At 46.2% G+C, this 22,942-nt stretch overlaps 1 protein-coding gene across 7 annotated transcripts in view; it reads left to right on the top strand.

Annotated features, from left to right (window-relative positions):
• The first annotated feature begins 3,279 nt into the window (after positions 1-3,279).
• Positions 3,280-22,942, top strand: part of LOC140460371 (uncharacterized) — a 78,383-nt gene continuing 58,720 nt past the window's right edge. For 3 of the 7 annotated variants that reach the window (XR_011954039.1, XM_072554880.1, XM_072554879.1), the window contains exon 1: positions 21,343-21,687. The gene's annotated coding sequence lies outside the window, so the exon portion shown is untranslated. Of the gene's footprint in view, positions 3,385-8,647; positions 8,803-10,962; positions 11,052-21,340; positions 21,688-22,942 lie in introns of those variants that run through there. The other 4 variants (XM_072554882.1, XM_072554881.1, XM_072554883.1 and 1 more) reach the window with 3 other exon arrangements.

Here is a 22,942-nt window from a genome sequence, read left to right as displayed (position 1 = left end):
GTAAGGTTTACTGGCAGCACTGAGAGGTGTGGGATGTATTCACAAGGTACAAAGTTAAAAATCATACAACACCAGGTTATAGTCCAACATGTTTATTTGGCAGCACTAACTTTTGGAACACTGCTCCTTCATCAGGTGTTTGTGGAGCAGGACCATAAGAGAACTTATAGCAAAAGGTTGCAGCTTCATGCAACAGAAATGATATATTGAACAAACCTAGATTGTTGTTAAGTCTTTTCTCTTTTAGAATGGGTTGCAGGTTTTGGTTCATTAATATGTAAATCCCAGAACTTTGAAAACACATTCTCGAGACAACTTAAGGTCTGTATATCAAACTTGAATCAGACTGGTTCTATTTCCAAAGTAGAAATTTATAAAATCTCACATGGATTGACTGCCTGTAGATTGTGTACTTTCTGAGCAAAATATAATAGATCTGCAAATATAATTCTGCACATTCAAAGTCACCCCAAAGCCTGATATGTAAGTGTGCGTGCATAAGAGGGTGAGAGTGTGGGCATGTGCGTGAGAGAGTCTGTTTGTGTGTGTGTGTGTGCATGCTTGATAAAGTGTGTGTGTGTGAGACAGAGTATCAGCCTGAGAGGGTGTGAGTGTCTGGGGTATATGTGTGTGTCTGAGAGAGGGGTCTGTGTGAATGTGAGTGTATGTGCTTTGTGTGTGTGTGAGAGAGAGTGACAGTGAAGTGGGGTTACCTGTCATGTGACATGAACCCAAGGTCCTGGTTGAGGCCATCCTTATGGGTTCCAAACTTGGCTCTCAGCCTCTGCTGGTCCACTAAAATTGATTAAGCAGTTGCACAACACACACTGGAGAGGGCAGAGTGGGACTTATCTTTTGATTTGCAGGAGGTGGGAGGTTCTGGGTGCTGGAAACTAGGGAAAACACATGCTGGAGGACCTTCGGCTCAGAGAGATGGAGCTGGAAGCCAGGCTGCAGACATGTTGGGGGAATCATAGAGCCCCTACATAGAGCCTGTGGAAACACTTCAGTCCATTTGAGAAATTGAATTTGCTTCCACAGAGTTGCCACGGTGTAGGGGTCAGTGTGTCTTGGCAGCCTCAACGATCCAATGAAGGGCTCATCTACAGTGAGAATACCCAGTCCACATTTTGCCAAAGAGTTCAAGTTCTCTCCACAGTCAGAACACTGGGGCACTCCCACGCAGGCTGTCTGTAATCGCGGGGCTTCTCGATGCATGTCAAGTTTGGAATAATTTCCAGCAGACAAACATTTCCCCTCCTGGATTCAAATGCTGCTGATATTCAGGCCCTGAGTAAATTCCTTGTGCATGCCTGAACAGCAAATCTCTTTCTCTGCTAATACCTTGAGAGATCAGATCACTGCTGTCAGTGCAGGGCAGAAAATAAGATGAGAGAATTCTGGTTTGTACGGAACATCCTTCTCTATGTTCTACCCAAACTCTGTCTCCCAATTCCTCCACCTTTCGATGGATTCCAAACCGAATTCATCCTTCCGTCCTCCTGTTTTTGCCTAGCTCCCCTCTCTTGAAAGCGCTGACTCTCAGTTCAGTTTCTCAGCCACTTCTTCCATCCCCAGTATGTCGCCCATGTCTTTATTTAGTTTTTAAAAGAGAAAGGCAGTGGTTTGCTGATGCCAGGACGTGAGGGTGACTGCGCTCACACAGTGTTCCAGACTCCATGTAGTGTCATTTACAAAAATCTGCACTGCACATGTACAGAGAAGTGGATCCTGGGAGTCGGGGGGGGGGGGGGGGTATGGTGGGAGTGGGTGGTATGCATTCACCACCTTCCCATTGAATCAAGACCCAATCGTCCCCTCAGCGTCCCCTGTCCATTTACCCATCGCCACCTATAGTGCCCCCGTCCATTCTCTCTCACTATCCCTAGCTTCCCGTCTCTTCTCTCTCTCACACACACATCCCACCCTCTGCACCCTCTTGTTTCTAACCCCACTCTCTGCAACCCCCTCCATTCTATCTCCATACCCTCTGCCCCATCCAGTCTCTCATCTACCCTCTCTCCCCCATCCATTCCCCTTCTCTTTCTCCCCACCCTCTGCCTTCCTGTATCCAGTCCCTCTCCCCACACTCATTCTCTCTCTCCCCCCACTCTCTTCCCCCACCCTCTCCTGGCATTCATTTTTGCTCTTTCTCCCCCCACACTCTGCAACCCCCAATTCCTCTCGCTTCACATTCTGCACCCCCCTATTCTCTCTCTCTGCCAATCCCTCTACCCACCAACCTGTGCACATCCAGACTTTCTCTATCCCCGATGGTCTGTCCCCGTGTCCATTTTCTTTTTGTCTTTCCCTCCAAGCCTCTTCCTCCGGTCCAATCTCTGACCCCGCACCCCCAACCCCATTCTTTCTCCTGCCTCGAGACCTCTGAGCATAGAGAGAGAATGGATGGTAATGACTCTACCTGGGAGACTGGAGGGGTTGATTCGAGAAATAGCTGATCTTTAACATTGAGAATAGCTATAACGATGGACTCAGAAACATCGGTAAAGTCTGAAAGCATATTCAATTGTTGAAAAAAAAGCTGCAGCATCTTTCTGAAATTTCCATAAAAATCTGTGTAGTTAGGCCACAGTTGAGGCCAGGCTGGAAGGGTGCAAGGGCGGAATCCTAGTCTTGTGAAATTGGTTCAAATTGTGTAGAAATAGAGCCATAGAGTTGCACAGCACGGGAACAAACCTTTCAGTCCACGCCGACCATATATCCTAAATTAATCTAGTGATCCATTTGCCACCATTTGGCCCATATACCTCTCAACTCTTCCTATTCATATACCCATCCAGATGCCTTTTAAATGTTGGAATTGTACCAGCCTTGACCACTGCCTCTGGTAGCTCATTCCATACCTATACCACGCTCTTCGGTCCCTTTTGAACCTTTCCCCTCTCACCTTAAACCTCTGCCCCTCTAGCTTTGGACTTCCTCTACTCTGGGAAAAAGACATACAAATGTTGAGCAGCCAGACAAAATGAAAAAGGAATAAAGTGTTGAGCCCCAGGGAAACAAAACAAATTGTGGCTCTAGCGTTTCTTTTTTCTGACTGGCATTTGGACACCGAAAATTTGTCAGTTACACAGGCAACTCCACTTGGCATACTGCGCATGCTTCTCAGTGTCAGCAAGCACTGCGCATGCTTCTTGGTGTCAGCAGAATACTGCGCATGCTGTCTGCTGTCAGCGGAAATGACGCGCGACATTGCTTTGATGGGCCAATGGAAAGTACTGGAGGACCGGAAGGAGCCTGCCCCCGTTGTCTGAATGCGGAAGTTGGATCATGAGTTTGTGTTGGTGCCGTTGCTGCGCCTCTCTCTCTGAATGAAGATTGAGCCTTACCCCAACTGCAACTTCTTTCCTCTATCCAACATCTGTGAGTACAACACACTTTTCTCACCCCCTTTTACATTGTATTTTTTCATTCTCGTGTTCAACTCGACTTTCAGCAAAGTTGGTTCAGGTCTGTGTCTTAATTGGCAAACACGTAGCAAATGCAGTAGCACAGTGTGCAGTTGTAGCCTTTCCTGTGAAATAAAAGCAGAGAGGAGATGCATTGTTTAAATGGTGATATATTGGGATGTAGAGCAAGTGAGGACTGCAGATGCTGGGGATCAGAGTTGAAAAGTGTGGTCCTGACAAAGCACAGCAGGTCAGGCACCATCCGAGGTGCAGGAGAGTCAACATTTTGGACACAAGCACTTCATCAGGAATGATGTGTGGATGTACAAAGGTGCCTCAGCTGCCTTCTACTCAGGCTTTCTACTCCAGTCAATGCCAGTTGTCACAGAGGTGCAGCAAGCAATGACCAAGGCAAATGGTATATTAGCAAGAGAAATTGAGTTCAGAAATGTCTTCCTGCTGAGTTCATCTGACTTTTAAATGTCAAAAATAGTTATGGGGGAAGGCAAGGTTTTTAAAAAATATTTTATTGGAAACTTTTTCAAATCCTTTACAAAACATCTAGACACAGAAAAGAACTAAACCAAAGTACAGAAAGATAGAGGCAATACAACAATGTCATATCACAATGCTATTAATAATGAACTAACTACTCCCCTACCAGAACAATCATATCTGCTGAGCTTAAGCTAAACTATAATCAAATTAAATAAAAATTAAAGTAAACTGAATGCACATTAACTTAAATTCGATTATATCACATTACTTTATTCTATTTCACTCACCACACCTCCACTGAGGCTCCCAATCCTGTAAGCACCAGTCATTTTCCCAATATTCTTTTCCCCCAATCTCCCCCTCCCAGGGCCCCACGGGTGCCCAGACTGATTCCCATGGCTGTACCACACCCCTAATTAATATTGCTGAAAAGTCTGCATCAATATAATTTAGAAAGGGCCGCCATGTCTTGTAAAATTATTCCGTTTTGTGGTGCACCATATTTGTGAGGTAGTCTTGGGGGAGATGCTCCATCACCAGCATATGCCACCCCATAAGACCTGGGGGCATTTCTAATGGCCAATTCATTAAAATGTGCTTCCTCGCACAGTGGGTAAGAAGGTTACACAGTCTCTTCCCGTGTTCCCCCAGAGAGAGCAAAAGAACTTCAATCCTCAGGATGTTCTTACCAAGCACTCCAGTATCTCTGGATCTTACAACAGTGTGGGAGAATGCCTATACTAATTTTACATTTGGGACCCCCTGGTGACGTTCCTCTCTTGAACTTCGCTCGCCTCTCTTGCGCCAAATGAGCCCTGTGTAAAATCTTCAATTGCATGACCTCTGCTTTGTTACATATTGAAATTTTCCTCACATTTTCCCATATATATTCCCATACTTCCAATTAAATATCCTCTCCTAGCTCCCGATTCCATGTCCTACAGAGTCCGTCCACATCCCTAAGGCACATCCCTTCTGTAAGTGATGCAAAATACTAACTGAAAGAGCACCCGTACACCGGAGCACTCTTTTCTCCACATGTGGCCTGTAAAGCTGAGCCAGGAGCGTGGTCTTCCTCTGTATATAATCCCTTACCTGAAAGTACCGGAAAACATTCGTATTAGACAATCCATAATTCTGACTTAGCTGGCTAAATAACATCAAGATCTCCGCCTCAAATAAGTTTCCCAGACAGAAGATTCCCTTATTCTCCCATGACTTAGAGCCAGAGTTCATTGCCCCAGATTGAAATCCTTGGGCTCCCGCCAATGGGGTAAATGGCGAGGTCTTCAGCCAATTGCCCTTGTCTTGCCTCATTATCTTCCAGGCTTTCACTGTATTTAAAATGATTGGACTCTTACACTGCTCGGTCACGGATTTCATCTTATCCATGAATAATAGATTAACTAGGGGACTGCAAAGCTTCAATGTCAAGCCAAATCGACCCTGAATCCCCCCGTGCCCAGTCACCCACATTTGCTGATAAAGCACTTATTTGATATCTCCAAGTCTAGAAGGTCCACTACCCCCACCGACCTCCCCCCACCCCCCCACCCCCCCTGTTTTATCCTCTCCAGTAATTGTACATACTTAGCTTTATACAGTTGGTGGAAGGCAGGGGTAATAAAAATTCCCAAATACAAAAAACCCTTTTGACGACCGTCTAAACAGGAACTTAATTCCATCCTTCAGATCAGGCACCTCCATTAATACCCCCCACTGGCACGGCTTCCGATTTTGTAAAGTTGATCCCGCAGCCCGAAAAACTCCAGATACATTAATTGTTTGAATCAATCGAGGAACGGACTCCTCCGGACTGGCCAAGGAGAAGTGGATGTCATCACCTTATAGGGTGATCTTATTCCCGCCCATTCCCACCCCTGGCACCACTATTTCAGGATCTCTCCTGACAGCCCCAGCTAATGGCTCAATTGCCAAGGTAAGTAGCAGTGGTGAAAGAGGACACCCCTGTCGACTACCTCTCCCAGTATTAAAGTTATCTGACTTAGTGCAGTTTGTGATGATGTTTGCCTTAGGATCATTATGCAACTCCACCACCCATCGACCAAAGGATCCCCCCAAACCAAAACGCTGTAGGATCCCAAATAGGTACGGCCATTCTATCTGGTCAAACGCCTTTTCTGCGTCTAGGGAGACACTGAACCCGGGATCAATCTTTGCTGGCATACCTGCACTATGGTCAGTACCCTCCTGATATTGTTGGAGGAGCTACAGCCCTTGACAAAACCCGTCTATTCATCTTTCATAATTTAGCGCAACACATTTTCCAACCTCAGGGCCAGCATCTTGGTAACAATTTTAAAATTTAAATTCAACAGGGTCTGTGTGAAGCACATTCTTCAGGCTCTTTCCCCTCGTTTAAAATGAGGGAGATATTAGCCTCCTTAAGAGAGTGCAGAAGACAATCCTGTGTATATGAACAGCAATACATCCCCAGAGGCGGCTCCACGAACACATTTATGAATTCCTTATAGAATTCACTTGGGAATCTATCTGACCCCAGTGGGATGCTTTATTGCTTCCTGCACCTCCTGTATCGTAATAGGCCCATTCAACAGGGAAACCTGTTCTGCCTTTATACTGGGGAGGTGCAGGTCCTCAAAAAAGGACTGCATCCTCGCTGCACCGTGTTCGTCTCCCTCTGACCGATATTACTGTGCAAAGTATTCCATAAATCTAACATTGATCTTCTTCAACTCACTGGTAACTGTGCCAGCCTTCTCTCTAACAGACATAAAAGATTGGGAAGCATTTTTCTTTCTAGCCAGATATCGACTTGGCTTATCTCCAGATTCAAACAATCTTTGTTCAGCAAAGGAGACCCTTTTTTCGCCACCTGTGTGTGCAATGAGTCGAGAGCAGTCCGGAGAGCTGCAGCTTGACCAGAGAAGGCCTATTATAATATGCTTTCTCAGCTATCTGCAGCCGGGTCTCCAGCATCTGATTTTGCTCCTCCCTCTGTCTCCTTCCATTTGTTGAATACGAAATAATCAGGCCTCATATATATGCCTTAGTGGCCTCCCACAGTATTGCTGGATTACTGGCCGTACCTGGGTTGATATCCCAGAAGGCCTTGAACTCTCTTCTGCTGTACTCAACGGATTTGCTACGCCTAAACAGGAATTGGTCCATGCACCAGTGCTGTGCATCCATTCCACCACCCTTGACTTTACCATCTAAATACACTGGCACATGGTCCGAGACACCTATATTGCCAATTTCACAAGCCAATGTTCTGTTCAAGCAATCCAATGGCATTAAAAAGTGTCAGTTCCCATGTGGCACTTGTGTGGGTTGGAAGAGAAAGTAATATCTCTTCCATTAGGGTGGAAATGTCTCCACACATCCACTAACCCCAACTCCTCGCACATGTCCACCAACTGCTTCGGTTGTGTCGGTGTATCTGCCTGGCCCCTTGGCACCCTGTCTACCTCGGGATCTATTAGGCGATTAAAATCTTCTCCAATGACCATGCGGCGCACCCTAGACTTATTAATTTAGCAACTGCATCAATTCGAAATTTAAGATGGTGCACCGGGGGACGATATACATTCAGGACGCCGGACTCTTCTCCATGTGTTAGAGCTGTAAGAATGATGGACCATCCATGTTCATCCTTAATTTGCTCAATTACCTGGACAGGGAGGTTCATTCTTACCAGTACAGCCACTCCTCTACACTTGGAGCTAAAGGAGGAGAAGAATACCCTATCATAACCCCCATCTCCCCCGCCCCCGTTGCAGTTTTAGATGTTCCTTATCATTTAAATGTGTCTCTTGCAGCAGGGCGATGTCCACCCTTTCCTTTCTAGGGCTTAACAGCATCTTTTTAATGGGGGAATGGCTCCCTTTTACATTCCAGGTGCACCACCTGAACGAATCAGTCGCCATGGTCATCCAGGGCAGCCTGTGGTTATCCAAGAGGAGGAAGCTTATCTGAGGTGTGGTGAGCGACAAAGACATTAACTCCATAAAGTCTAAAAACTGCTCCTATTAAAAACTACTATAAATAAAAATCTAACAACCACATATAACTTAAGCAAACACTCAAATAACCCCAATTATGTGGAGAACTCCCCCCCCCACCCCACCCTTGCCACCATCCCGGCTCCTTCCCGCTGAGGCTGTGCCCCAAGCGCCAGGCAATTCACAGATTGAAAAAAGCATGTTATTTACATTCTGACAGTTAACAATGGTTGCCCATCTCCCCACACCCCTTCTCCATACATCTTAACCACAGATATCGCCACCCCAATCCAAAAACAAAAGACAGCAGTGAAAAAAAGGCCTCAGACAATACCTAACCGACTGTTTTACTAAATAATTCCAGTTTTACATGAAGGCAGTACATATAAAGCCGATAACCACAACAAAAAGGGGCAAAAAGTAGCATTGTCTGTCATGATGTCCCGCCTTCACCCCGACCTGAGCCCTTTAATTCAGTGAATTCACAAAGCCATTCGCCTTTTCTGTTGAATCAAAATTATATACCGTCCCTTCATGAAAGAAATGCAACACGGCCAGGTACCTCAAGGAATATTTAATATTCAGATCCCTTAATTTTCTCTTAACTTTATCAAATGCTCTTCTGTTCTTAATCCAGGCTCCCGAGAAGTCCTGAAAACACATTATTCTTGAGCCTTTGTGCATTAAGGCCTCTGGATCTCTTACCAGTCTTCTTGCTGTTTCAATCACTAACTGTTTTTCTTTATAATGCAGGAGTTGCACTAGGACCGTGCGGAGGCGCGGGTCCGGCCCTGACCGCATTTCGATCAAGTGGGCCCGCCCCACACTCAACAGACCCGACTCCGACTCCAGCCCCAGGAATCCAATGAGGTCTTCACCTTCCTTGCATTCCGGAAGACCCACGAGCTGTAAGATTTTTCTTCTACTTTTGTTTTCCAGGTCGTCGTCCACTTGCTCCTGAAGGACCCGAACCTGGTCTTCCAGCGTTCAGATCCTTCCTCCTGAGACCTCCGCCACGGTCTCCGATGCCACGGTCCTCTCCTCCACTGCCTATTCTCTTCGGTCCAACATTTGAATTTTCTGTTTATGCTTTTCCAGCGTGGCAGATAGTGGTTCCACTGCTGCTTCAATCTTATCTCAGAGTTTGCCATCTCCGAGAGTAACTGCTGCTGCCCCATTAAATCCAAAGGGACGGCCCTGGGAGTTTGAGCATTGGCTCCAGGCACCCCTGATGCAGTAGGGGAATGCCCTGCCTGCTGCACCCCTGTCGGCTCCTTTCCTTCATTTGCTTTCATCCTGGTCTTAAAGCTGTCAAACCACAATTATAGCAACTCCAGATGTTCAGTAAATTTCTATTAGCAACTTTTTTTCTCTTACAGATGGTTAATGAGGTGGGGGGGAGGGGGTAAAGGTCCACCTTGTCGGGGGGTATGGCACAGAGCCCCGCACAGCAGACCACTCAAACCACCGCCATCTTGGATTTCGAAGAAAATGGTTTTAAGACCAGTACAGAACAGCTACAGGGTCCTACAGCACAGAAATAGACCCATCAGTCCAACTAGTCTATGCTGACTATGTTTTCAAACCCAACTAGTCCCATTTGCCAGTGATTGGCCCATATCCCTCTGAACTGTTCCTATTCATGTGCTTTTCCAAATGTCTATTAAACGTTGTAACTGTACCTGCATCCACCATTTCCTCTGGACACCCATTCCACGCACAAACCACTCTGTGTGAAAGAAATAGAGCTCTTCATGTCTTTTTTAAAATATTTCTCCTCTCACCTTCAAAATTTGCTCCCTAATCTTGAAAGCCCCACCCTAGGGAAAGGAGACCTGCCGTTCACCTCATCTGTACCCCTCATGATTTTATAATCCTCTATAACATCACCTCTCAATCTCCTCTGCTCCAGTGAAAGAAATCCCAGTCTATCCACCTGGCTGTAGGTATATTCTGTTATGATCTGTTCAATGCTTGTGCAGGCTCAAAAGACAAAATGGCCAACTCCTGCTCCCAATTCACTCACTCTGTGTGCAGGACAGCATTGGGAGATTGGGAAAGGGGAGAGGTCACTCACTCTGTGTGCAGGACAGCATTGGGAGATTGGGAAAGGGGAGAGGTAGATATCTTGTATGTTTTTATTTTTAAAATGCACTTGATTCCCACAAATAAATGCAACAGGTACAAGTACAGCACATGCAGTATTCCTCATTGCAACTTCAAGGTTTTGTGTCCTCTTCTTCCATATTGGCTCCAGCACATTCGGCTTCCTTCCCCTCCCCCCCCATCCCCCCCCCTGCCCCCCCTCCCCCCCCCACCCCGCATCCCCGCCCTGAGCCGTTGATGCTTCCATTGTTTATAAAATCAAGAGAGGCATGGATAGGGTAAATAGACAAGGTCACTTCTCTGGAAATCCAGAACTAGAGAATAATAGGTTTGAAGGGGAGGGGGGTGGGAGAGATTTAAAAGGGACCTAAGGGGCAATTCATGCAGAAGATGGTGCATGTAAGGAAAGAGCTGCCAGAGGAAGTAGTGGATGCTGGCATAATCCTAACATATTTAAAAGGCATCTGGATGGGTATATGAATAGGAAGGGTTTAGAAGGATATGTGCCAAATGCTGGCAAATGAGACTAGATTCGGTGAGGATATCTGGTCAGCATAGACTAGTTGGACCAAAGGGCCTTTGTCTGTGCTGTATATCTAGATGACTCTGGTTTGCCACTTCAGTCTGTTCAGTTTCTCTCTAGTATCATTGCCTTGATGTCTCATTCCAAAACTCCCCCACCCCCGTTGGGGCACGTTAACCATTTTGCGTTTGGTTGTTTGTCAAGAAGCTGAATTGCAGGTTCATCCTGAATGTACACACTATATTTTTGCTTCCTAAAATCAGACCTGCTCACTCTCAATAGTATCCCAATGTCGTGGAAGATATTAATTTTCAGGTGGAGGTATCCAAAATTCAGAGAGATGTCAGTCATGACTGTTTTGCCTGCGCAGTGAGTTGACTCCGATGTTCTCAGGGACATTTACTGACGCGAGACAGTGAAAGGATTCTCATTCCCGCAGATCGGGAATTCAAACCGTGTGCCGGCTTCAGGACAATGAGAAAGATTAATTGGGGTGTGTGAAGAAGCTTTGAGCTGCATTTCAAACAGGTAGGTGGAGTCAGATGCATCATCCATTGCGCCCCGGCCCTGTGCGCTTCTAACGCCACCATGGTGCAGAGTTCTGACGTTAACACGGACATGCGCAGCAATGGGTTCATTCACAAGGTGAACAACCAAAGATAATCACCGTCAGTGATTCCCTTCCACAGGCCCAACTTTGTGAAGCAGTATCTTTCACTGGCAAAGGAAACACCCTTGTCCTCAGGTGCCTGCTTCATTTCGATCACGATTTCAAGCCCCTCACTCTTCACGTCTCATTTCCAAACACTTTGCTCATAGCCTCCAAAGAAGCTCTGAGGGTATCGGCTTGTTCCACCCGAACAGGCAGTGGGTTGCAGATTCCCACCAGTCCCAATTTGAGTGAAATAGTTTTCCCCCTCCACTTATTTGAATCTTAAAGAAGAAGCCGGGGAGCAAGCTCCCTTTCTTTTCGACGACATTTCTCATTTTGTACTCGGCAGGGTTCACACCTGCGTGGGGAAACCGCAATGGATTTCATGTTCATCGCATTAACCACTGGGCCCACGAATACAGAACCACACTGACAGCTTGACTTCCCAGGTCTGTCTGCTTGTGGAGCTGAGAAAGAGTGAATCATCGCAGAGTTTGTTTGAATCCAATCACTTCACAGTGATTCGAAAGGGTTAAATATCTGCACATGATGTTTGCAGATATTTAGGTGTTTCACCCCAAAAGATGAAATGAACTTTCAGTTAGAAATTGCAGGAGGAACTCAGCAGGTCAGGCAACATCTGTGGAAAGAGAATCAGAGGCAACATTTCAAAATTGTGTTTTCTCCGACAGGTACTGTCAAACCTGCCGAGTTTCTCTTTTGGTCTCGTCTTCTCAGCAGATGCAGTCCCTTCCGTTAGACATTAATTCAATGCAGAAACACCTTTGTGAAGAAGATTGCCGTTTGGGGAACATTTTCCTGACCCCATTAAAAGCGCGCCGCTTCGAAGCCAAAGAAGGGCAGCGAACACACGGCCCCCGGCCGGGCTCTAACCACCAACCTCTCGGTTAACAGCCGAACGCGCTGACCAATTGCGCCGCAGAGACAGGCGCTGTCGTGGGCTGCACCATCGCTTAATGATTTTATAATTCAGCCTCCCCGCCTAGAATTACAATTGTCGTCTATCAGTTTTACTTTTCCATAATCAAGCCTGGGAGATGTGTTGTGGAGATACCGGGGACAGTCTGCAGACACATCCATGTCACGAGGAACTAGCTTTCTTACTCCGGGGCCGGCGCCCTTCCAGCGTTTCAGTGTTTTGCCTGTTCCCGAGTTCTCTCCTTGGCTCGCAGGGGAGAAGGGGTTTGAATTCCTGATGTGCAGTAACGACAATTCTTTCAATGTCTCAGATCAGTTCATGTGCCGAGAACATCAGAGTCAACCTCCCGGCCTCTTCAACAAGGGGACGGTGTCTGGACTGTCTCTGCTCAATCGGACCGGTCATCTTTCATTCTCCTCTAAATCCGCTTCCCAAAATGTTTCTAAAGGTTCACAAAGCTGGAGACTGGGATTTCTGTTTTGCTTCATGAACATTTGAACATTTTTCCATTTCCTAACTGACAATATTTTGCCAAAATCTCTTCCAATTGTACGCCTTGCCTCATGTCCAGGGATGAGGAATTTCCATTTTGGGGAGACATTCCCAAGGTGGAGAATGTTCGCTTTGGAGCAAAGAAGGATAACTGGAGATTTCCTGGGGCTGTTGGTCATGATGGGAGAAGAAGCGGTGGGAATGGGCAGTTTAATGATCAGAAGAACCAATTGCCACTGACCAGAGTCAGTTACCAGAGGACAGGGATTGAAGTTCTTGAATGAAAAGCACCACTTGTGCCTAATAAACACAGAGAATACTGCAGAAAGCCAACGGGTCGAGCAGCATCTGTGGAAAGGGAAACAGAGCTGACGTTGTGAGTCTGGTACGTTGTTTGTTCAGAACCCGAGTTTCCTGCATGGCAATCAATTCCCAGACATGAGAAAACGGGTCTTTATTGAGACGGGTTTTGTGAAGTTTGAGCGATAATGCAACCAACAGGAAGTCATTTAAAATCGCCAGCGAAGAAAGCATAGCCAGCAGGTTACCACCCTGGGCGGGGGAGCCCCAAAGGATCTCTACGCCAACACCTTAAGTGTTCGGCCACAACTACACGCCCAAAGTTGTGGTCTAAACTTTCTCATGGAATAGTTCTAACAGGAAAGGTGAGTATTGGGATTGTCCTGTCCGCGCCATCGCCCCAACGGTTCCTGTTCCCCTGGATTTGATCAGGACAGAGGAGGCTGATGGGAGATCGAATTGAACTACACACATTGATGAGAGATAGAGCGGGTGGGAATGATCCATTCCCATGCGTAGAGAGATTAATAATCAGGACCGAAAATAAGGAGCCACTTCAAGAAATTTGGGGTTCATTCAGCAAAGCTAATGTATGACTGTTCATAGAAAATTGTGATGAAAGTCTCTCGAGTTATTTTGATGAGAGGTGTTGATGATGCTAATACAATCGATAGGATGAACGTAGATTGGTCAATGTATTTGGTGACAGTTCTGTTCTAGCCCTGTGAGCGAAACCTGGATCTGAAGGAGTATAAGGGACATTAACAACATCGATCTGAAATTGGACACGTGACAAGGAACAGAGCCATCATTAGCAGTTGGCTTTTGAACTGGAGAAGGTTTCTCGTGAAATTCGCTTGAGGCTTGAGGTATGCAAGGTCAAGATAATTGAGGTAAAACACGGAAACGCTATCCTCATTAGCAGACAGTGAAAGGATTACAAGACACAAATTAAACATTTTCGACAAGTGATACAGGGGACTGGGAAGATAAGTATTATAAACTGTGAACAGCAAAGTTCTGGAGCACAACACTTACATTCAAAGACCGAAAACATCCAGGTCCTGATTAATCAGATTGCATTGTGGTGCTTTTTTGCAAAACATCCACTTGCAATGTCCTACAAAAGAGTGACAAAACCCATCCCTCTCAGCCCAGGATAGAAAATCCGAAGGGATGAAGGTTTGCTGATTTTCTGAAGATTCACAGAGCTTAGACTGGGTTTTGGTGATTGTTTCTTTTCCACTCCCAGGAGCCGCAGTGGTTGAGGCGTTGAGATGGGGAGAATAAAATGTGCCCGTGAGCAGCATGTGGGGCTATTTCAGCTTCCCCTCATCTGACTGCGCTGTGAGTTGACTCCGATGTTCTCAGGGACATTTACTGACGCGAGACAGTGAAAGGATTCTCATTCCCGCAGATCGGGAATTCAAACCGTATGCCGGCTTCAGGACAATGAGAAGATTAATTGGGGTGTGTGAAGAGGCTGTGAGCTGCATTTCAAACAGGTAGGTGGAGTCAGATGCATCATCCATTGCGCCCCGGTCCTGTGCGTTTCTAACGCCACCATGCAGCAGAGTTCTGACGTTAACACGGACATGCGCAGCAATGGGTTCATTCACAAGATGAACAACCAAAGATAATCACCGTCACTGATTCCCTTCCACAGGCCCAACTTTGTGAAGCAGTATCTTTCACTGGTAAAGGAAACACCCTTGTCCTCAGGTGCCTGCTTCATTTCGATCACGATTTCAAGCCGCTCACTCTTCTAGTCTCATTTCCAAACACTTTGCTCATAGACTCAAAAGAAGCTCTGAGGGTATCTGCTTGCTCCACCCGAACAGGCCGTGGGTTGCAGATTCCCACCAGCCCCAATGTGAGTGAAATATTTTTCCCCCTCCACGGATTTGAATCTTAAAGAAGAAGCCGGGGAGCAAGCTCCCTTTCTTTTCGACGACATTTCTCATTTTGTACTCGGCAGGGTTCACACCTGCGTGGGGAAACCGCAATGGAGTTCTTGTACATCGCATTAACCACTCGGCCCACGAATACAGAACCACACTGACAGCTTGACTTCCCAAGTCTGTCTGCCTATGGAGCTGAGAAAGAGTGAATCATCGCAGAGTTTGTTTGAATCCAATCACTTCACAGTGATTCGAAATGGTTAAATATCTGCACATGGTGTTTGCAGATATTTAGGTGTTTCACCCCAAAAGATGAAATGAACTTTCAGTTAGAAATTGCAGGAGGAACTCAGCAGGTCAGGCAACATCTGTGGAAAGAGAATCAGAGGCAACATTTCAAAATTCTGTTTTCACCGACAGGTACTGTCAAACCTGCCGAGTTTCTCTTTTGATCTGGTCTTCTCAGCATACGCAGTCCCTTACGTGAGACATTAATTCAATTCCGAAACCCCTTTCTGGAGAAGAATTCCGCTTGGGGAACATTTTCATGACCCCATTAAAAGCGAACAGCTTCGAAGCCAAAGAAGGGCAGCGAACACACGGCCCCCGGCCGGGCTCGAACCACCAACCTCTCGGTTAACAGCCGAACGCGCGGACCAATTGCGCCGCAGAGACAGGCGCTGTCGTGGGCTGCACCATCGCTTAGTGATTTTATAATTCAGCCTCCCCGCCTAGAATTACAATTGTCGTCTATCAGTTTTACTTTTCCATAATCAAGCCTGGGAGATGTGTTGTGGAGATACCGGGGACAGTCTGCAGACACATCCATGTCACGAGGAACTAGCTTTCTTACTCCGGGGCCGGCGCCCTTCCAGCCTTTCAGTGTTTTGCCTGTTCCCGAGTTTTCTCATTGGCTCGCAGGGGAGAAGGGGTTTGAATTCCTGATGTGCAGGAACGACAATTCTTTCAATGTCTCAGATCAGTTCATGTGCCGAGAACATCAGAGTCAACCTCCCGGCTTCTTCAACAAGGGGACGGTGTCTGGACTGTCTCTGCTTAATCGGACCGGTCATCTTTCATTCTCCTCTAAATCCGCTTCGCAAAGTGTTTCTAAAGGTTCACAAAGCTGGAGACTGGGATTTCTGTTTTGCTTCATGAACATTTGAACATTTTTCCATTTCCTAACTGACAATATTTTGCCAAAATCTCTTCCAATTGTACGCCTTGCCTCATGTCCAGGGATGAGGAATTTCCATTTTGGGGAGACATTCCCAAGGTGGAGAATGTTCGCTTTGGAGCAAAGAAGGATAACTGGAGATTTCCTGGGGCTGTTGGTCATGATGGGAGAAGAAGCGGTGGGAATGGGCAGTTTAATGATCAGAAGAACCAATTGCCACTGACCAGAGCCAGTTACCAGAGGACAGGGATTGAAGTTCTTGAATGAAAAGCAGCACTTGTGCCTAATAAACACAGAGAATACTGCAGAAAGCCAACGGGTCGAGCAGCATCTGTGGAAAGGGAAACAGAGCTGACGTTGTGAGTCTGGTACGTTGTTTGTTCAGAACCCGAGTTTCCTGCATGGCAATCAATTCCCAGACATGAGGAAACGGGTCTTTATTGAGACGGGTTTTGTGAAGTTTGAGCGATAATGCAACCAAAGGAAGTCATTTAAAATCGCCAGCGAAGAAAGCATAGCCAGCAGGTTACCACCCTGGGCGGGGGAGCCCCAAAGGATCTCTACGCCAACACCTTAAGTGTTCGGCCACAACTACACGCCCAAAGTTGTGGTCTAAACTTTCTCATGGAATAGTTCTAACAGGAAAGGTGAGTATTGGGATTGTCCTGTCCGCGCCATCGCCCCAACGTTTCCTGTTCCCCTGGATTTGATCAGGACAGAGGAGGCTGATGGGAGATCGAATTGAACTACACACATTGATGAGAGATAGAGCGGCTGGGAAGGATCCATTCCCATGTGTAGAGAGATTAATAATCAGGACCGAAAATAAGGAGCCACTTCAAGAAATTTGGGGTTCACTCAGCAAAGCTAATGTATGACTGTTCACAGAAAATTGTGATGAAAGTCTCTCGAGTTATTTTGATGAGAGGTGTTGATGATGCTAATACAATCGATAGGATGAACGTAGATTGGTCAATGTATTTGGTGACAGTTCTGTTCTAGCCCTGTGAGCGAAACCTGGATCTGAAGGAGTAGAAGGGACATTAACAACATCGATCTGAAATTGGACACGTGACAAGAAACAGAGCCATCATGAACAGTTGGCTTTTGAACTGGAGAAGGTTTCTCGTGAAATTCGCTTGAGGCTTGAGGTATGCAAGGTCAAGATAATTTCGGTAAAACACGGAAACGCTATCCTCATTAGCAGACAGTGAAAGGATTACAAGACACAAATTAAACATTTTCGACAAGTGATACAGGGGACTGGGAAGATAAGTATTATAAACTGTGAACAGCAAAGTTCTGGAGCACAACACTTACATTCAAAGACCGAAAACATCCAGGTCCTGATTAATCAGATTGCATTGTGGTGCTTTTTTGCAAAACATCTACTTGCAATGTCCTACAAAAGAGTGACAAAACCCATCCCTCTCAGCCCAGGATAGAAAATCCGAAGGGATGAAGGTTTGCTGATTTTCTGAAGATTCACAGAGCTTAGACTGGGTTTTGGTGATTGTTTCTTTTCCACTCCCAGGAGCCGCAGTGGTTGAGGCGTTGAGTTGGGGAGAATAAAATGTGCCCGTGAGCAGCATGTGGGGCTATTTCAGCTTCCCCTCATTTGACTGCGCTGTGAGTTGACTCCGATGTTCTCAGGGACATTTACTGACGCGAGACAGTGAAAGGATTCTCATTCCCGCAGATCGGGAATTCAAACCGTATGCCGGCTTCAGGACAATGAGAAAGATTAATTGGGGTGTGTGAAGAAGCTGTGAGCTGCATTTCAAACAGGTAGGTGGAGTCAGATGCATCATCCATTGCGCCCCGGCCATGTGCGTATCTAACGCCACCATGCTGCAGAGTTCTGACGTTAACACGGACATGCGCAGCAATGGGTTCATTCACAATGTGAACAACCAAAGATAATCACCGTCACTGATTCCCTTCCACAGGCCCAACTTTGTGAAGCAGTATCTTTCACTGGCAAAGGAAACACCCTTGTCCTCAGGTGCCTGCTTCATTTCGATCACGATTTCAAGCCCCTCACTCTTTTAGTCTCATTTCCAAACACTTTGCTCATAGCCTCAAAAGAAGCTCTGCGGGTATCTGCTTGTTCCACCCGAACAGGCAGTGGGTTGCAGATTCCCACCAGTCCCAATGTGAGTGAAATATTTTTCCCCCTCCACTGATTTGAAACTTAAAGAAGTAGCCGGGGAGCAAGCTCCCTTTTTTTCGACGACATTTCTCATTTTCTACTCGGCAGGGTTCACACCTGCGTGGGGAAACCGCAATGGATTTCAATTCCATCGCATTAACCACTCGGCCCACGTTTCAGAACCACATTGACAGCTTTATTTCCCAGGTCTGTCTGCCTGTGGAGCCGAGAAAGAGTGAATCATCGCAGAGTTTGTTTGAATCCAATCACGTCACAATGATTCGAAAGGGTTATATATCTGCATACGGCGACTCTAGTTGTTTCATCCCAAAAGATGAAATGAACTTTCAGTAAAAAAACTAAACGAGAAATTGCAGGAGTAACTGAGAAGGTCAGGCAACGTGTTTGGAAAGAGAATCCGAGACAACATTTCAGAATTTTGTTTTCTCCGACAGGTACTGACAAACCTGCCGAGTTTCTCTTTTGGTCTCGGCTTCTCAGCATCCGCAGTCCCTTACATTAGACATTAATGCAATTCAGAAACCCCTTTGTAGAGAAGATTTCCGTTTGGGGAACATTTTCCTGACCCCATTAAAAGCGCACAGCTTCGCAGCCATGGCATTTGTGAGCTTGTGCCGCAACGGTAGCGCGTCTGACTCATAGTTCAGGAAGTTGTATGTTCGAGCCTCAATCGGTTCCATAATGACAACTCCTTACATTTCAAATCACGAAAGGAGTACGTTTACTCCGTATGTCGATTGAGCCAAATCTTCCCGTGAGCGTCTAATGAATCTGCCTCTTTGTCGGTGTCAGTTAGGGATTTACTGACCCCAACCACACCCTGTACGAAAGCATTCTTCCTAATGTCCCTTTTGGTTCTTTTCCTCATGACTTTAAAACTCTGCCGAATCGTTGCCGATCCTTTCAGGCGTGGGAACATTTTGACGACATTACTTTCTCTGTCTAGACTTCGCATGACTTGAAAAACTTCAATCGGGCCAGATTTCAAACTTCTGTACTCCAAAGAGAGCTGTCCCAAATTTCCAATCGACCCTCATCGCTGACATCCCTCAAACACCGCACCACTCACGTCAACCAAATTAAACCGTTTTCTTTCTAAAGTTTTCTCTGACACCGGAGTGACCAGTGACAAGCATTGCCCCCCTCAACATAGGATTAAGAGAACAGGAGACCCCTCAGAGCTTGTTACCTCAACTGTGCACATTGGGCCAGTATATCATTGTGAAATATTTATGTCGAAGCTTTTTGTGGGGAGCGGATGTGAAGGCAAGGTTCAGAACAGAGCGCCGTTATACGGGAAAGCTGCTAAAGACATCTTTGAATGAATAAGAGAGAATGGTTTCTCTTTTGGGTTACGGTCCCAAAACACACCCGTTGTGCCACTCTCCTGCATTGTTCGGCAGTTTTTCCAGAGAAGTATTCAGCTTTTCATCTGGCGTGTGGCATGGATGTGAGTGTGAGGGGTGTATCCATGTTTGTCTGAGAGAGAGCCTGTCTATCAGAGAGGGTCCGCACGACTGTGTGAGTACTTGAGTGTGTGTGTGTGTGTGTGTGAGAGAGAGAGAGAGAGAGAGAGCGAGAGAGAGAGAGAGAGTTTGTATGTGTATTCTGCAGCTGGGTCTCCTGTCGTGAGACATGAATCCAAGGGCTCAGCTAAGGTCATTCTCGTGTGTTCCAAACTTGTTATCAGCCTCTGCTCGGCCACTAGAAATGATTAAGCAGTTAAGCAGTTACACAACACACACCGGAGAGGGCAAGGTGAAGGGCTTATGTCTGAAACGTTGATTCTCCTGCTCCTTGGATGCTGCCTGACCTGCTGTGCTTTTTCAACACCACACTCTCGACTCTGATCTCCAGCAACTGCAGTTCTCACTTTCTCCTCATTGGCGAGGTGGGACTTGTCTTTTATTCACTCATTCACTCTTACAGCCTGTTCTTGGTTGTGACCTAACTGTGCAAGTTTTAGAAAGATTTCTACAGCTTTTGTTTTTAAAAAGAACATTCTTCCAGACTTTAACAACGTTTCTGAATATATGATTTTAGCTTTTCTCAATTTTGAAATTAGTCATTCCTCGCACACCCTGTTTGCCAGGTAGAATCGTCACCACCCATTCTCTCTCTCTCTCTCCTTAAAAGGGCTTGATACACGATCAAAGAGGGCTGAGGCACCAGAAAGGACGGGGAGGGGCGCTGGTGGAGGTGGAGAAGGGAGAGAAATGGAGAGGGGGGCAGAGGTTGGGGGATAGAGAAGTACTGGGGTTCAGAGGGTTATGGGGAGAGAATGGGAGTGCAATGTGAGGAGAGGGAATGGGCAGGGGGCAGTGGGCGGGGAGAAAATGGACGGGGGGGCAGAGTGTGAAGAGAGAGACAGCACAATCCTTCCTTCCCCAGAACCGGTATCAATGTCCCACGAACGAATCCACTCCTCCCACAGCAGACTTGGGGCAATCATTTCTCAATATACGCGTGGCTAAGGCAGTGGAATCATATCATCCCTACAGGCCATTCACACCGACCTTCCCAACAGCATCCCATCCAGATCCACTCGATTATGCTACAGCTCTGCAATTTCCCATAGCTATTCCTGATGGAGGGTTTTGCCGGAAACGTCGATTCTCCTGCTCCTCGCACGCTGCCTGACCTGCTGTGCTTTTCCAGCACACACTCTCGACCCTAATCGCCAGCATCTGCAGTCGTCACTTTCGCCTTGTAGGGGGTGAATGTTCTATGCCGGGTCTTTTGAATCTCTTCAAATCTTTCCACCTCAACCTAATACCTCTACCCTGAGGTAAAGGCAGGAACATTGAGAAGCCAGACAAAATTCAAAAGTAATGAAACGTGAAGGCACAGGGGAAAAAACATTTCGGCAAAAAAAATTGGCGTTGGCATTTTTCTCTCGTATTCGCATTTGGACACTTAAAATCTGTCATGATCTGGAGGTGCCCGTGTTGGACTGGGGTGTACAAAGTTAAAAATCACACAATACCAGGTTACAGTCCAATCGGCTTGTTTAGAAACACTTAGCTTTCGGAGCGCTGCTCCTTCATCAGGCGGTTGTGGAATATAAGATCAGAAGATCATAAATTCTGTGTTATCATGTTATTCTCCACAACCACCTGATGAAGGGGCAGCGCTCCAAAAACCCGTGCTTCCAAATAAGCCTGTTCGACTATAACCAGGTGTTTTGTGATTTTTAACTTTAAAATTTGTCAGTAACGCCAGCATCGTGACAGAGCATACTGAGCATGCTCCGCGGTGTCAGTAAGCATGCGCATGTCCGCCGGTGTCAGCAAAGTACTGCGCATACTCCTGGGTGTCCGCAGAAAAGGCGCACTAGCTTCTTTCCATGGACCAATGGAGAACCTTGGAGGATCCGAAGGAGTCTGGTCCTCCTGCCAATCAGAGTCGGCCGTTGTCGAAATGCGGAAGTTGGACCGCGAGCTATGAAGCCGCTGATGCTGATCTTTTGTCACTGAATGAAGATTAAACCTCACCCCAGACTATAAATTCCTTCCTCTGTCTAAAATTTGTGAGTATAATAGTGTTTTTGTCACCACGTTTTCCATTTTCTTTTTATTCTGGGGTTCAATTATTGATTTGTAGCAACTGAAAGGAAAGAGTGAATCGATGGAGGGGACAGACTCTGGAAAAGTTGATCCTGGTCTGTGTCTCACTTTGCAAACGCGGTGCCACAATGGGCAGGTATAGACTAAGATGTATGTAAAAAAAAGCAGAAAGGAGGTGCATTGTTTCTGTAGTGATATGTTGAGATGTGGCGAAAGTGAGATGCTGGAGATCAGAGTTGAAAAGTGTGGCGCTGGCAAACCACAGCAGGTAAGGCAGCAACTGAGGAGAAGAGTCGACGTTTAGGGCACGAACTCTTCATCAGGAAAGATGTGTGGATGGACAAAGGGGTCTCAGCGTCCTTCGAAACCAGTTACTGCCAGTTGTCAGACAGGTGCAGCAAGCAATGAGTAAAGCAAGTGATATATTAGCAAGAGGAATTGAGTTCAGAAGTGTAGATGTCTTTCAGCAATTAGGCTGGTCATTGAATGTATTCAAGGCTGAGTTCATTTGACTTTGATGAACAAAGAAGTGGATGGTTTTGGGGGAAGGCAAGAAAATGGTTTTAAGACCAGTATAGAACAGATACAGAGTCATACAGCACAGAAACAGACCCTTCAGTCCAACTAGTCCATGCTGACTATATTCACAAACTAAACTAGTCCCACCTGCCAATGTTTGGCCCATATCCTTCGGAAACTTTCCTATTCGTGCACTTATTCAAATTTATTTTAAATGTTGTTACTGTAGCTGCATTCACTACTTCCTCTGGACATTCATTTGACACACACTCCACTCTCTTAAACGAAATATGTGCTCCTAGTGTCTTTTTAAAATTTTTCTCCTCTCACCTTAAAAAGATTGCTCCCTATTCTTGAAACAACAGCTGATATTGACCTCATCTATGCCCCTCGTGATTTTATAAACCTCAATAAGGTCACCTCTCGACCTCCTATGTTCCAGTGAAAAAGTTCCAGCCTATTCACTTCGATGTAACTGGATCCATATTCAGTTATGATCTGTTCAATGCTTGTACAGGTGCAAAAGACCAAATGGCCAATTTCTGCTCCCAATTCTCTCACTGTGGCCAGGACAGCAAGAGACCATAAGAGATAGGAGCAGAAATTAGGCCATTCAGCCCATCAGGTCTGTTCATACCATTCAATCGTGGCTGATACGTTTCTCAACCCCATTCTCCCGGGCTCTCCCTGGAACTCTTC

The sequence above is a fragment of the Chiloscyllium punctatum genome, chromosome 36 (genome assembly GCF_047496795.1).
Source record: "Chiloscyllium punctatum isolate Juve2018m chromosome 36, sChiPun1.3, whole genome shotgun sequence".
Lineage (NCBI taxonomy): Eukaryota > Metazoa > Chordata > Chondrichthyes > Orectolobiformes > Hemiscylliidae > Chiloscyllium > Chiloscyllium punctatum.
Note: the sequence above shows the minus strand (reverse complement) of the source record. Positions and strands in the feature narration are given on the sequence as shown.